Source organism: Macaca nemestrina, chromosome 16, assembly GCF_043159975.1.
Source record: "Macaca nemestrina isolate mMacNem1 chromosome 16, mMacNem.hap1, whole genome shotgun sequence".
NCBI lineage: Eukaryota > Metazoa > Chordata > Mammalia > Primates > Cercopithecidae > Macaca > Macaca nemestrina.
In genome coordinates this window covers 49,905,359-49,918,492 of record NC_092140.1, presented here as the reverse complement: position 1 = coordinate 49,918,492, position 13,134 = coordinate 49,905,359, and the positions used below count along the sequence as shown (strand labels likewise).

Here is a 13,134-nt window from a genome sequence, read left to right as displayed (position 1 = left end):
TAAATATTTTTTTCTTAACAGTATATATCATCTAATGTAATGTTCTAAAGCCAATTCTTACATGAAATTTTATTTACATGTAATATAGCATTTTTTTTAAAGTTAAAAAGTTACTTTTCTAACATGATTGGGAAACTGCTAGAATAACTGAGCCTTAAGTGTCAAAGGCATGAAAATTGCATATAATCTTACATACAAAGTAATTAGTTGTTGCCTACCATATTTATAGACGATCAATAAATTATTCTGAAGCATTTACATCCTAACATAACAACATGTTACTTATATGGGTGCTTTATTGTGATTTAATTACATTATAGGAGTTTGTAGTTAAGATATAGGGCATTTTATTTATTTTTTCTTATTGGTTGATGCTAGTTAGAAAAGCTTTTTATCCTAAATATCTATTTTTCTTCTCTCTCTTTGGATCTTTCAATTTTGCCACTTATTATTTGGATTGTATCAGAGTTTCTAAATACATACAGTGTTTTAAACTGAAGATTTTCATGAAATAATTATGTGAGTTTTGCTCACAAAGAAAGAAAATATTGCTTGTTTCCCATTTAAGGTAATTTTTATCAATATTTTATTTGATATTCAATGATTAATTGATACTGACCAAGACAGCTTTCTTTGTTCTCTTCAACTTGACTAAACCTTAGGCATGTTTCTTTCTTACTGTAGGCACCCTGGACCTCTCTTTTCTTAGAAAACTTGCTATTGCAGACTCTTTCTCTGCCCCTCTCAGATGTAAGTCTTCTTCAACTCACAAGTGGTTTCTCAAGAACGTGGCAGCCATCTTTGAAAGGTAATCATCAAGAAAGATAGTCCCCAATCTCCTAGTCTCTGGAAGAGTTAGAAATTAACTTCAATAAGCATCAAGTAGCAAATACTGATGGCCTCATCATATTCACCAACTTTCTCCATAACTTTTTCAACTTTCTCTATTATTTTTTCACTAGCTCACACAGGTGCTAAAACCTCTTCCATCTTTTATTTCAAAGAAGTAGAGTACAAGTTGTCTCCCACATGGCAATAGATCTGACCGTTATTACAGAAAGTTCCTCATTGTTTTTAACAAGTGTTCAGTGCAAATTTTTCTTTGTCAATGCAGGATCAGTCCATTTACACATCCTTTAAAGAATTTATACTATGAAAATCAGTTTTAAGAAAAATGGCATATTTAACAGAAATCAACAGTGAAAAAAGATTTCCTTCTCTTGTGTTTAAGCCCCAAAGATATATATTTTTGCTTTGTATTAAGATAGTTTTTGCTCCTTCTCTTACTAAACTCTATTCCATTTTTGGCTATATGTGGATCTTATCAATAACAGTTATTAATTAGTTGTCATGATTTACAAAATCTCTGATTTGGATGAAATATAAGGCATGAAGTTTTTAAAAACAAGCTCAAGAATAAATTAATTTTTGAAAAATCCAGTGAGTGTTAAATGAAGCTGAATATTTCTAGCAAAATATAAAAATATGCATATTATGTTATTAACAAAAATATTTTAACTCCTCTCTCTGTAGGCCCAATAATATAATTTCCTGATGAATTGTAATAGACACAGTAATATGACTAATTTTCCACCATGTTTCTAAGATGTTCCTTTTTATCCATCTTGGTAAAATCCAAATTGCCCAAATAATGGTTGGCAATCAGCAAATCAGAAAGAAGAAGGTCTTCCTCTCTGTGAAACTTGTGTGACACCTCCCAATCTGCCTTAATAAAGCCCCCAAAACCATTCCTTCCTCCTTTTCTAAGTTAGAATGCTCTTAAAATCCTTGTCATATGGGATTTTTTTTGAATAAAAGTCTATTCTAGTAGTCCTCTATTCGATTTTCTTCCATAAGAGGTATTTCTGTGTATTAAATCATTCTTGTGAACTTTGTGTGTGTCTGTGTATGCGTGTGTGTGTGTGTGTGTGTGTGTGTGTGTAGTTTTATTTATACAATATTTGATGGTATTTTGTTATGGGGTAAAAAAATATATATTGCATTGAAGTATAAATGAATTTACCTTTCCACACATAAAATAAAGAATGTTGTAAAATAAATTACTCTTGCCTACTAGTTCCAAAGTGTTTTTCAGTACTATAATCCCAAAGAGATTTTGATCAGATAAATTTGAGAAATATTGCAGACTGAACACCAGGAATGCTAATGCTGCCATGTTATAGCACACGCAGAGTTTGGTACTATTTGTTTCCCACAGCAGTTTTAGGTGAAGCAAATATGAAGTTCAAGGCCACAGCAGCTAGGTAGAACCAGTCCAGATTTGTAAAGGCCCCAGAGCTCAAGCCACCCCATCATGTCCTAGGCCCAAATTGTGCAAAACTCTGATCCAGACTCCTCAGAGAGATTCACAAATTATATTAGTCTATTAAACGTTTGGGCAAATTCTACTCTTAGGGAAACTGTTTAATCCTTTTGGTTGTTATTTGTTTTGCCGTTTTTCTTTTAAATGTCAGCATATGTTTAAAAAGTATTTTGTTTTAATAAAACCTGTTCTGGGAAAATATTTTAGAAATATTATTCTAAGGAAAATTACCTTTATCTACAAACTCTAATCTTTTTTCCTAACAAATAATAAGGACAGAAAATATAAATAAGACTTTATAGAAATATCTTCAAATCTAGAAAAATATTTTTTGATCATAAATTATGAAAATTTTTCAAATCTACAAAGGACATTGAGTCAACTATAGCAAATTGAACCATGTCAAAGATAAAGACGCATGGTTTTTAAATAGTTATTTTAAGAGGCCTTTTTCTTTGAAACTTTCTACCTTTTCTTCTCTTTCAGAATATGTATTTTATCTCTAATGAATCCTTATTATATCCCCTTACAATTCCCTCTGCATTCCAGATATTACATAGTTGATAAAAGTGTATATTAGTGTGTTTAATATTTTTCACCTTCTGGAGGAAACATTTAATGTTCTAATTTTTTTTTTTTTACTTTTTAAAATGAATATATGATCACTATGTAGAATTATTTGATCCATTTTATATATGTAAAATTTTATAATCAATGTTTTTAGTACAATTATATTTAACTCACCATTTGTGCTAGTAAAAATAATACACAAGAATTTACAAATGTTATTTGCTTTACATGAGTTCCTACCATTTAGCTAAATACAACCTTTCAATTGAGCTTAAATGGAGAAATTTTTCAGTGACATAAATAATACTTAAGGTGTTCACAGTTCTGCTAAGATTGCCATAGAAATAATACATAAAAAAGAGTGATGTGCTTTAACAGAACACTTGCAAGTGAAATAAGATTTTAGAGCAGAGTATTGCCAGAGTAGTTATTAAAAGACATCGAAGCAAAACCAAATAGGAAGAATTTATGCTCTTGAGTGCTTTGCTGAAATCCTTTCAGTCATGTGGAAGCAAGACTGAGTCTGTGCTTTTTCAGTTTTGTGTGTCAGGTAAAACATAGCAGGGAGTGAAATGAATTCATCTTTCTGTCTTCAAGTAAACTAAAAGCAATTTTTGTCTTCCCATGTGGTCACTTGAGGTGCTTGTCATGTTCAAGCTAATGATATCAGGCACCCTCAGGTTGTTTAAGTATTCATGAAGTAATTAAATTCTCATTAACATATAAATAAAAGAAAACTGAAAACAAGTTTAGCAGGCACCTAACATCTGTTCTAATGCTTTTAAGTATTAAAATGTGCCACACACAGAAGGAAAAGTGCATTCTGTTCAGGGAAGTATTTTGCATAGATTATTTATAGAAACTGTAATTAAACTGATTTGGCATATTAAAGAAAGTTAACAGGAGCACATTATTTAGTTTGTTGGAGTCTGACACTTAAATAAGGAATTAAAAATAGAAATGGGAAAAGTAAAATTAAGTTTTGTTTTACATTTCAGAAAATATTGTAAGAGTAACTGAAATTTATTTTCATTCTAAAATTAGATGAGATGGCTAAATTTTAGTCTATGCGGGTATATATCCAACTTTGCAGCTGTACCTAAAAGTTCATTTAATTGCAAATTTAATAAAATGGTTTTGGTACTTGTCCAAACAAACATTTCACTTAAACCCATAAATTTACCTTAATCACATGTACAGATGATTTTCTCTTTAGTGCTTTTTAGATATGGTTTTGTCAAATAGTAAAATAGAATGTATTAAAGAGAATCTGGATTTAATTATTAGCCTTCTTGTTTCATGCTATTTTTCACTTCTGTTAGATCCTTTCATGCTATGTATTAACTGTTATAATGACAAATTTCTCAAATATTTTGCCGTTTTCCAATCATCTCAATAACATTTCTATTCAAATAAAATAAATTCACTTATTTTACCAAGAGTTGCATAGGGGTAAGAAAATTAATTTTTTCTTCAACTCTCATAGGTTCTCAGAAAGCACCCCTGTAACAAAAGACAGATTTAACGAGAGAAAAACAAAAAAAAAACATTATCCATATTGCTGCATCTCAGAAAATAATACCCACAAAGTTTGTTGCTTTGATATGCTGACACCTAAAACTTCTATAGGGAGGCTTTAGAGTCGGCCTGGAACTCGAAAAGTTTCTGACCTTTCCTGTTTTCCTCCCACCCCCCAGCAGAGGGAATTTTTCTCTGAAATTTCCTTACTATGTTAAAACCACACCTACCACCAAAAACACAATTGCCTTTTGCCCCCTCCCTGAAATTTCACTATTTCAGGTAGAAGAACGAGAAATGTAATCACACCTGGACAGTTTGTCACAAGATATTGCCTGTCTCTCAGGCTCATTTAAATTCCAGAGAATCATTTAAAACATAATGTCTGCTTCCTGGGTCCATTTATTCTCCCTAAAAGTTTCTCTCCCCTCTAAAATTGCTTACAGTTCCCTACTCACCTCTCCTCTGTGAAAAGAGTGAAACTGCCTGCGCAAAATTACAGCTAAGGAAATTATGACAGTGAAAGATATGAGACTTAACCAGTTCCATCTCGCTTTTAACTTCTAAACTGTCCTTACCCATTCTTGGATGTAAGTCAAATCACCCTTGGTCAAACAAGGAAGGAATTTAGTTTATACTTTAAATAGTAGTCCTTCCCAAAAGCTAAACTGCTCTTGTAAAATGAATGAAAGGCCACTAGCTGCAAAGTAAGGATAAGAAGGGCTGCAATTCTAACTATGACTAACCATTATTCTGGAGCTCATAAGATTTGCAACTTCCTCAATTACTCTTGAGGTTAACATCACTATTGTGAATTTAAGATTGGCCTGTCAAGATGTCTTTCCAGTTTTTGCATTTCTGACAACTAGATGGCCCCACCTGGACCTGCCAACCAGTTCTGTGGCCCCCACCCAGGAACTGACTTGGCATAAGAGGATAGCTTTGATTCCCTATGACTTCATACTCAAGCCAACCAATCAGCTCTCCCGACTCTATGTCCCCCCTACCCACTTAAAAACTTTGATCTCTAGGTTTTCAGGGAGACCGATTTGAGGAATAATACAATTCTGGTCTCTCACACAACCAGCTCTGCATAAATTGCCTTTTCTCTATTGCAATTCTCCTGTTCTGATAAATTGACTCTGTCTAGTCAGGGAGCAAGGTGAACCCATTGGGCAGTTTTAAGAGTAGTTAAGCTACAATTAACTGTCCCTACTTCCACTCTCATATTTTGTGTGGCTCCTGTACTTAAGCATGTTATTGATTTGCCTATTGTCAGTTTATTTCAGCAAGGTCAATCACTCATAGGGAGAGGAAAAATTCTCTTCACCTGTATAATATGTACATTTCATATATACAGAGGAGACACCCAGGGAATGAGGAATTACCAAAGAGGTAGTTTTGAATTCCAGTTTATATAGCATTGTCAACCTTTGTTCTTTAACAGTAAAGTTTTACAGAAGTGACAAGATCAAAGGAGAGGACTTGTAACTTTTGAGAAGACCAACAAATGGCAGATAAAGGCTAGTTACTAAAGCCTGGTAATATAGATTTTCCTTATATCTTTTTCTAGTGTCTTTTTCAGATGATAAGCATCTAAAGCTGTTTTCAGTATTAAGATTTGTTTTCCCTTCTAGGGAGAACTTTAAATTATTGAGCCTTGAGAGGAACATAACTCTGTGGCTTGAGTCACGTGGCAGGTTGCTGCAAATTCTCCTTTAACTTCCTTTCTTATTCTTGTATTGTAGACGATTAACAAAGATTTAAAAGCACCATGAAAAAAGAGCCCACTTCAGTCTAATACCCTTTTTAAAGTAATGTTAAAACAATCTTACTTGTGATGTAGCAAACTGTAATCAATCAAATCACTGTAATGTATGTATTGGCCTTGTGTGGAAAATGCCGCAACTCTGTTAAATTTATCTATCTCTCCCTATAAAAGTAGAACTATGACTTTCCCACTTTGGAACTGACCTCCATTCTTTTGGAGTCTTTGTTACTCAGGTAGAGATCCTGAAGTTTTACACTTGAATAAACTCTCTACTTTATCATATATTCTAAATCTCATTGCTGAAAGTTGACATCCTTCATTTAGGCAAATAGGAGGATAGAGACCTTTCCGTCTTCAGCTTATTCTTAATTGTCTTCAGCTCAACAATACCTCATATTTGGGGGTGGCATACTCTGGTCTTCCACAGTTGTTAAAATCTGTGTTTACCAAAAGTAAGAGTCAAGGGAAAAAACCATAATATTGTAAACAAAGTTTAAGTGAAAATACTTACAATTTCTATGATTCTAAATGGAACACAAAACTTGAAATCTATTCTAATATTAACTGTCATGTCTTATTTCTAAATTTAAATTTTTCATTTTTATTATAAACATCTACAATTTTGTTATGGTTAGAGTAATATAAACCAGATATTTTGCAAAGTAAAATGAGATTATGTTCCAGAGAAAAAGATAAAAATAAAATAAACAAAATGAAACAAAAAATTAGATCACATTTTAATGTGCTATTGTGACTATGCTATTTTTTTTTCTTTTTCAATACAGGAAAATAAGACAAACTAAATGTGACTAAGTAATTTTTTTTTTCTGGTGGAGGAGATATTAATGCTGCTATTTGTAGAAAATCATTATAGCTAGTTATTTCTATTATCCTTAAAAGGCCACAATATTGTGTAAAATTTAAAATACTGTTGTAAACTTAAGTGGAATTCTAAATGAAGTATTATATTTCTCTTGAAATTTTAATATTTTTCTTCAAGTGGCAAAGATTTTTTGCTCAACCCAATGTTAGCCTCATAAATTTTCTTGTAAGCTCATCCATGTATGTACCTCCTAGTAAAATTATCTTGTATCAGGAACTCGGCTAAATCAGTCTAATAACACCCTCCCATCCTTCATATCTGATCACTGTCAATATTTAATAAGATTCCTCATCCTTTATTATCTTCCAGATGATGTGTAATCACCTTGACCTATCTTCAGCAAATATCCTATTAGGTTGTGATAGCAACAGGAGGCAGCCAAATACCTAGGCAGATAGGAGCAGCTCCCCAGTAAAATGCAACCTTCAAGCCAAAAAACAGCCTGAAGGCTGAAAGACCAGGCTGCTGGTCCCAGTGAAACCCACAACCCAGAGTGACAACTTCTGTTCCCATTTACCTACCCCTTCCTGATTGGTTCTTTCTGAATAATATCTTTTAATCAATCAAATGTTGCTTTTTCCAATACCACCTACAGCCTGCCCTCCTCTATTCTGAGACCATTAAAAACCTCAGACTCAGTCACATTGGAGGGACTTTCCTGCCTTCAGGTAGAAAAAACACTCTTGTGTCCTTTCTCCACAGAAAGTTGTTTCATCATTCAATAAAACTCCTTACCCAGAGACCAGCCTAAGGTGAAACCCCACGTCTACTAAAAATACAAAAAAATTAGCCAGGTATCGTGACACGTGCCTGTAATCCCCAGCTACTCAATCAGGAGGCTGAGGATGATGAATTGCTTGAACCAGGGAGTTGGAGGTTGGAGTGAGCCAAGATTGCAACACTGCACTCCAGTCTGATGACAGAGCAAGACTCTGTCTTAAAAAAAAAAAAAAAAAAAGAAAGTCATTAGGCTCACTTACCGCACTCTCTCTCTCTCTCTCTCTCTCTCACACACACACACACACACACACACACACACACACACACACAATGTAGACAAAGCAGGGAAGAGGCTCAAAGAGGTTGAGCTATTTGGGCATGCCAAAATTTTAAGGTCAAGAATATTAAAAAAAAAAAAAAAAATCCTGCACTGCGAAGAAATGGTTCATAGGGTCAGAGAAAAATCAGAAGAGTGTTCTTTCTTAGAAGTCAAGTGAAAACTAAGTTTCAAGTAAAAGGAAGTAATTAACACTGCCAAATCAAGTAGGGTAAAGACTAAAAATGTGTAACTGAATTTTATAACATGGAGCTCATTGATAATTTTGATTAGGAAAGCTGTGTTGAAGGGGTGTAGTTTAATAACTGATTATAATAATTGAAAATGTTTAGAGAAATTCAAAACAGTGAATATAGACAACAGGGAACTAGGTTTCAAAAATCTAACACATCCTTCTTGTGTTAACATAAGGCATGTAATCTACTTAGATGAGTATTAGGTCACAGTAGGTAGCAAATATTCACTGAATGTGTAAACAAATGAATTAGTAGGAAAAGGATCAAAATGTCAGCCTTGCAAAATAAATCTGTGTTAACCTCTACTTTAAGGCCTATGATCCCAGGCTGAGAAAAATCACAATACCTAGTTGAAATGGGTATTTGAAAAGAAAGAAATGATGAAAAATCTAACCCTTTCCTACATCACAACTTCAAAGGTTTTTCCATTGCTCCACTGTATATTTATCCTTTCTTTCTCAGGCCCACACCTACCCACTGGGATCCTACTAATTAAATTTTTCAGACTGTCTTGCAAATCGTCTTCCTACTCATTTCTATCTGTGTCAGTTCCAGGCTGGACATAAGAAGGCTGACATTGTTGGTGACAAAAGCTGATAGCTGCTTCAAGGCCATTTCTCTATGAAGACACCCCTAGCCTACGAAGACAGATGGCATCCCTTTGGCAGTTCCATTTTGGCAGTATTGATGCCTTTTAGGTAACTTAGTCCATAGCCTCAGCAATGCCCTCCTGGTGGTCGTAGCACCACTACCAACATCTCTGCCTTCAGTACAGAAGTAAAACATTCAAGCTTGTGGACTCAAGATCACAGTGGTCCCCAGTTTTTGGATAACAAACCATTTCTCTTTTTCTCTCCCAGCCATCATTGTTTTACTCTCCTGATTTTCAGTGAATTTGTAACCAACTTCCTGTTTTAAATGTTCCTAGATGAGATCTCTAACATAGCTTCTGTTTTCCTGACAAGACCTAAATATTAAAATTGCCAGTTGGTTTTCATCTTCATAATTGCTTAGATTTTCCTTTCTCTAGAATATTATTTTCCCTCAGGTTTTAAATTTCAGAGTAGCTCCAAGGCCTCTGACATTCTGTTTGTGTGTGTGTGTGTGTGTGTGTGTGTGTTTCTTCATCACTCCTTATAGATCCCATGAACATTTATTTCTCCAATTAACAGTTATTTACTGTAAGACTTCACAAATTAAAACACATTGTACACAGATAAACAAAGAAAATATGTCTTTTTGATTGTTAAAATTGTCTGGATGGATTCTCTGTATAGCAGAGGAGAAGAACAAAATGCTGCCCATATCCTGTAAGCTTAATGTGGTACAATCATTCAAACAGTTCTTTAGGTAAAATTCTCAGATTTTTCTCTCTGAGGCTTCTCTTATCACTCTTTACCCAAAATGTTGTTTGGTAATTGGGGTAGTAAGTCTTTAAAAATCGTATTTAGATTGAGGAGACATAGATACTGAAATCCACACAGTATTCTCAGTAACAACACCCCACGCCCCACCCTGGGTCTCTGTTCTAATGTGATCTAACCTGCTCCCAGGATGGGGCCCTGAGGTAAGGCAGATTCCATCCTTGAGAATTTTTCTGTCTACTGTTGCTAAAATCTTAGGATGGTTTATTTCAAGTCCTATCTCCCTTACAATAGGAATGTCTTAGCTTATTTTCTTTTTTTTTTAAATTTATTTATTATTATTATACTTTAAGTTGTAGGGTACATGTGCATAACATGCAGGTTTGTTACATATGTATACTTGTGCCATGTTGAGCTTATTTTCTAGATAATGTAGCCCTTTCTTGATTCTCACTGGAAACTCATTTGCTTCTTTCCTTGTCTTCCATTTGGCATAAGAACTGAAACCAACATAATTTGCCTGTCCCAGTTTTAAACAATAGTGAGAATAAGCAAAATAAACTTACTTACTGTCTCCAGGAAATAATTGCTGCTGAACAATAACACTGCAAACCACCTCAAATAGTTTATTTAAGAATAGTTTGTTTGTCAGGATTTGCTTCAAGATTCTTAAATCAGGGCATTCACTTTATTCATCAATTTAAAACTATTATATCATAATATGTCTCCACCTAAGTCCAGTTAAAATATTTTCCCATGAATGTTTTTTTTCTTTTTGAGATAGTAATAAGACTCTGTCAAATTGATATTTTCTCTAACCACATTAAGTCTAAAAACTTAGCTCTGGTTGATCAAGTTTTACTTCTTTGCATTTGTTTTTGTTTTTGTTTTCCTAGTGTTTTTTTAAGGAATCAACAGTCGACTGGCAGTTGGTTCAGGCTACCCCTTCCTACCTTGACAGATTTCTTGACATGCCCACTGAGTCACTACCTACGTACTCTCTACATACCCTCTGCGGGGAATTCAACTTCCCATAAACTACAAGCAAGAATCCAAAGCTCACCTCTGGCCTTCCTATTGTCTACCTACTCTCCACCAACAAGCTTAGTTTAAAGCAGCCACACGTTAATTGTCATGGACAGCTTGTAAGTCCATTTTTATTCAAAGTCCCAAACATTTAGATGGGAAAAACCCATTCTCCTTAGAAAATCTCCCAAACCACCTCACAAGTCTCCTTACTTTGGTCCAAAACTCAGAGAGAGGTCACATTAAGAATCATATTGCAATTTCTTAATTCTCTTTATTTTTCTTCCTTATAGTCTCAATGATTAGAGATAAAGATAATTTTCTATTTCTTCTTTCTTTGAGATTTTCCTTAGAGAAAACTGCCTAATCGGGCTATTCAGTCATTTGATAAGCTCAAGGGAAAGTTTTTGTAGTGAAAAGCTCAACTTTGAGAGTGAGGATTGATCAATGGCTTCTTTTCCTAGACCAGTGGCTCTCAACCTGAGACAATATTGATGCCTACAGATCTTTGGCATGCGGAGACATTTCAATTACCATGATTTGGAAGATGTTATAGTCATCTCCTGCTAAATGTCCTTCTTCAGTGCACAACTTGGCCACCAAAAACAAAGAATTATTCAGGGCATGTTAATATGCTAAGGTTAATAGTTATGTTCTAAACAATATTACCACCTTTTTTTTCTACAATAAATCATAAATAAATGCATTTATGCATAGTAATAACTTTTTTTACTTTATAGACAATGAGTGATTCTTTGTTTATTCATTAATTTATTCAAGTACGTATACACACATTCCTATTTAGTGCTGTTGAAACACCTATGTATCAACATGATTACAATGTATTACTCTTTGCAGAAGTGTTTCCAAAGAATCAGTGTCTTAATTTGCAATGCAATTTATTAAGCACTTATTGTACATCTATTACGTTTAAGCATTCCTGGAGGATACAAATATGTCTAAATGAGAGTTTCTTTTAATCCAGGGGCTTAACCAGTAAGACCTACTCCACTAAGAGCTATAATTAGGGTTAAAAAAAGAACTTTGAAAGGAGAGGGAAATAACAGATTAATTCCTGTTAAAGAGCTGTAGGAAGGCCTTATTTAATCAGGAGAATATAAGCATATTGGGAAATAATAAGCAAGTATTCAAGAAAAAAAAACTTGTTAACAAATGCAGCAATTTAAATTCCATGCAAAGTTGAGTTAATTCTAATAATTTAAAGTTATTTAATAGAGTTTATAGGAATAGTGAGGATTAAAAAGATATTTAAAGAAAATTTTTATACAAAGTAAATTATCATGCAGGTATTAGAGGTTGTTTTCAAGCATATGGCTTCACAGAATAATATTCGTGAGACATTGATACAAATTTGCACATGCTCAGAAATAAAATATTTGAATTTCAGATGGATTGTTTTACATATTGTACACTAATAAGTATTCATTTTGCATGTTCTTTGGAAGAGAACATTGGAAGCATTTGCCTAATCAATGATACATGTACATCTTCAAACTTGTATCTCCCTGTAGATCAAAATCTGATTTAATTACAGGTTAATGAGATGTGTTTGGTTCTATCTGTATTTGATTATGATTTTATAGGGCTTTACTGTTTATAACTTAAGATCTTCTTCTTACCTAATATAGTAAAATAACAAAAATACAGCTAAGTCAATTAATTTTATGCAAATTTTTTCATGTTGGAAACAAAAGTAAGCAGGGTAAAAGGAGAATGTTCTCTTTTGGTGCCATTAAAGACCAGTAGAATTCCATCAGCAACTTCCACAAAGGTCAACAGTTTATGTCTATAAAAGCAAATTTCAATTACCTTGAACACACTCAGAAAGTACCACATTACTTCATTTATTATGCTTGGCTGTTTAAACTAAAACAAAGGTGCATTTGTGAGAGTCATTAGACTGCTCCTAGATAAAGAATCTATAAGCTAATTTTAGCATTGAGAAGAATTTTAAGACATGTTTATTTTGTATCACATAGCTTCAAATGAAGAAGTGCTTATCACCTTCAGTTTGCAACCTAAACATTTAAATAGTATTATTAATAGTATTGCATTGGTTGTTTTAATAGCAGCTTTTGAATACTGAGATTTGTGATTTCTAAAGTCACACTAAATAAAATGTAATCACATTTATATGAAAATGTTATTGTTGCCAATACTACATGAATTAGAACTTGCATTTTTTAAAACAGCAGTACTGAATAAAGTACTTTTATTTTTAATAACAACTACTAGTTTATATTTATGTAACATGAATTTCATAGTGATTTAAATTATTTTAACAGAAAATATTAGGCAATATTTGGACAGTCATTCCTGAATGTTTATATAACTCTTCTAGGCCCATAAAAAGATTTTTATCATA

The 13,134-nt window shown here is 33.3% G+C and overlaps 1 long non-coding RNA gene across 1 annotated transcript in view; it reads right to left on the bottom strand.

Annotated features, from left to right (window-relative positions):
• Positions 1-5,310, bottom strand: part of LOC139359225 (uncharacterized) — an 81,118-nt gene extending 75,808 nt beyond the window's left edge. The window contains exons 1-2 of the long non-coding RNA XR_011615140.1: positions 5,158-5,310; positions 620-846 (exon numbers count right to left, since the gene is read on the bottom strand). This is a non-coding gene — a long non-coding RNA (uncharacterized lncRNA). The remainder of the gene's footprint in view (positions 1-619; positions 847-5,157) is intronic.
• Between the last annotated feature and the right edge of the window lie 7,824 nt (positions 5,311-13,134).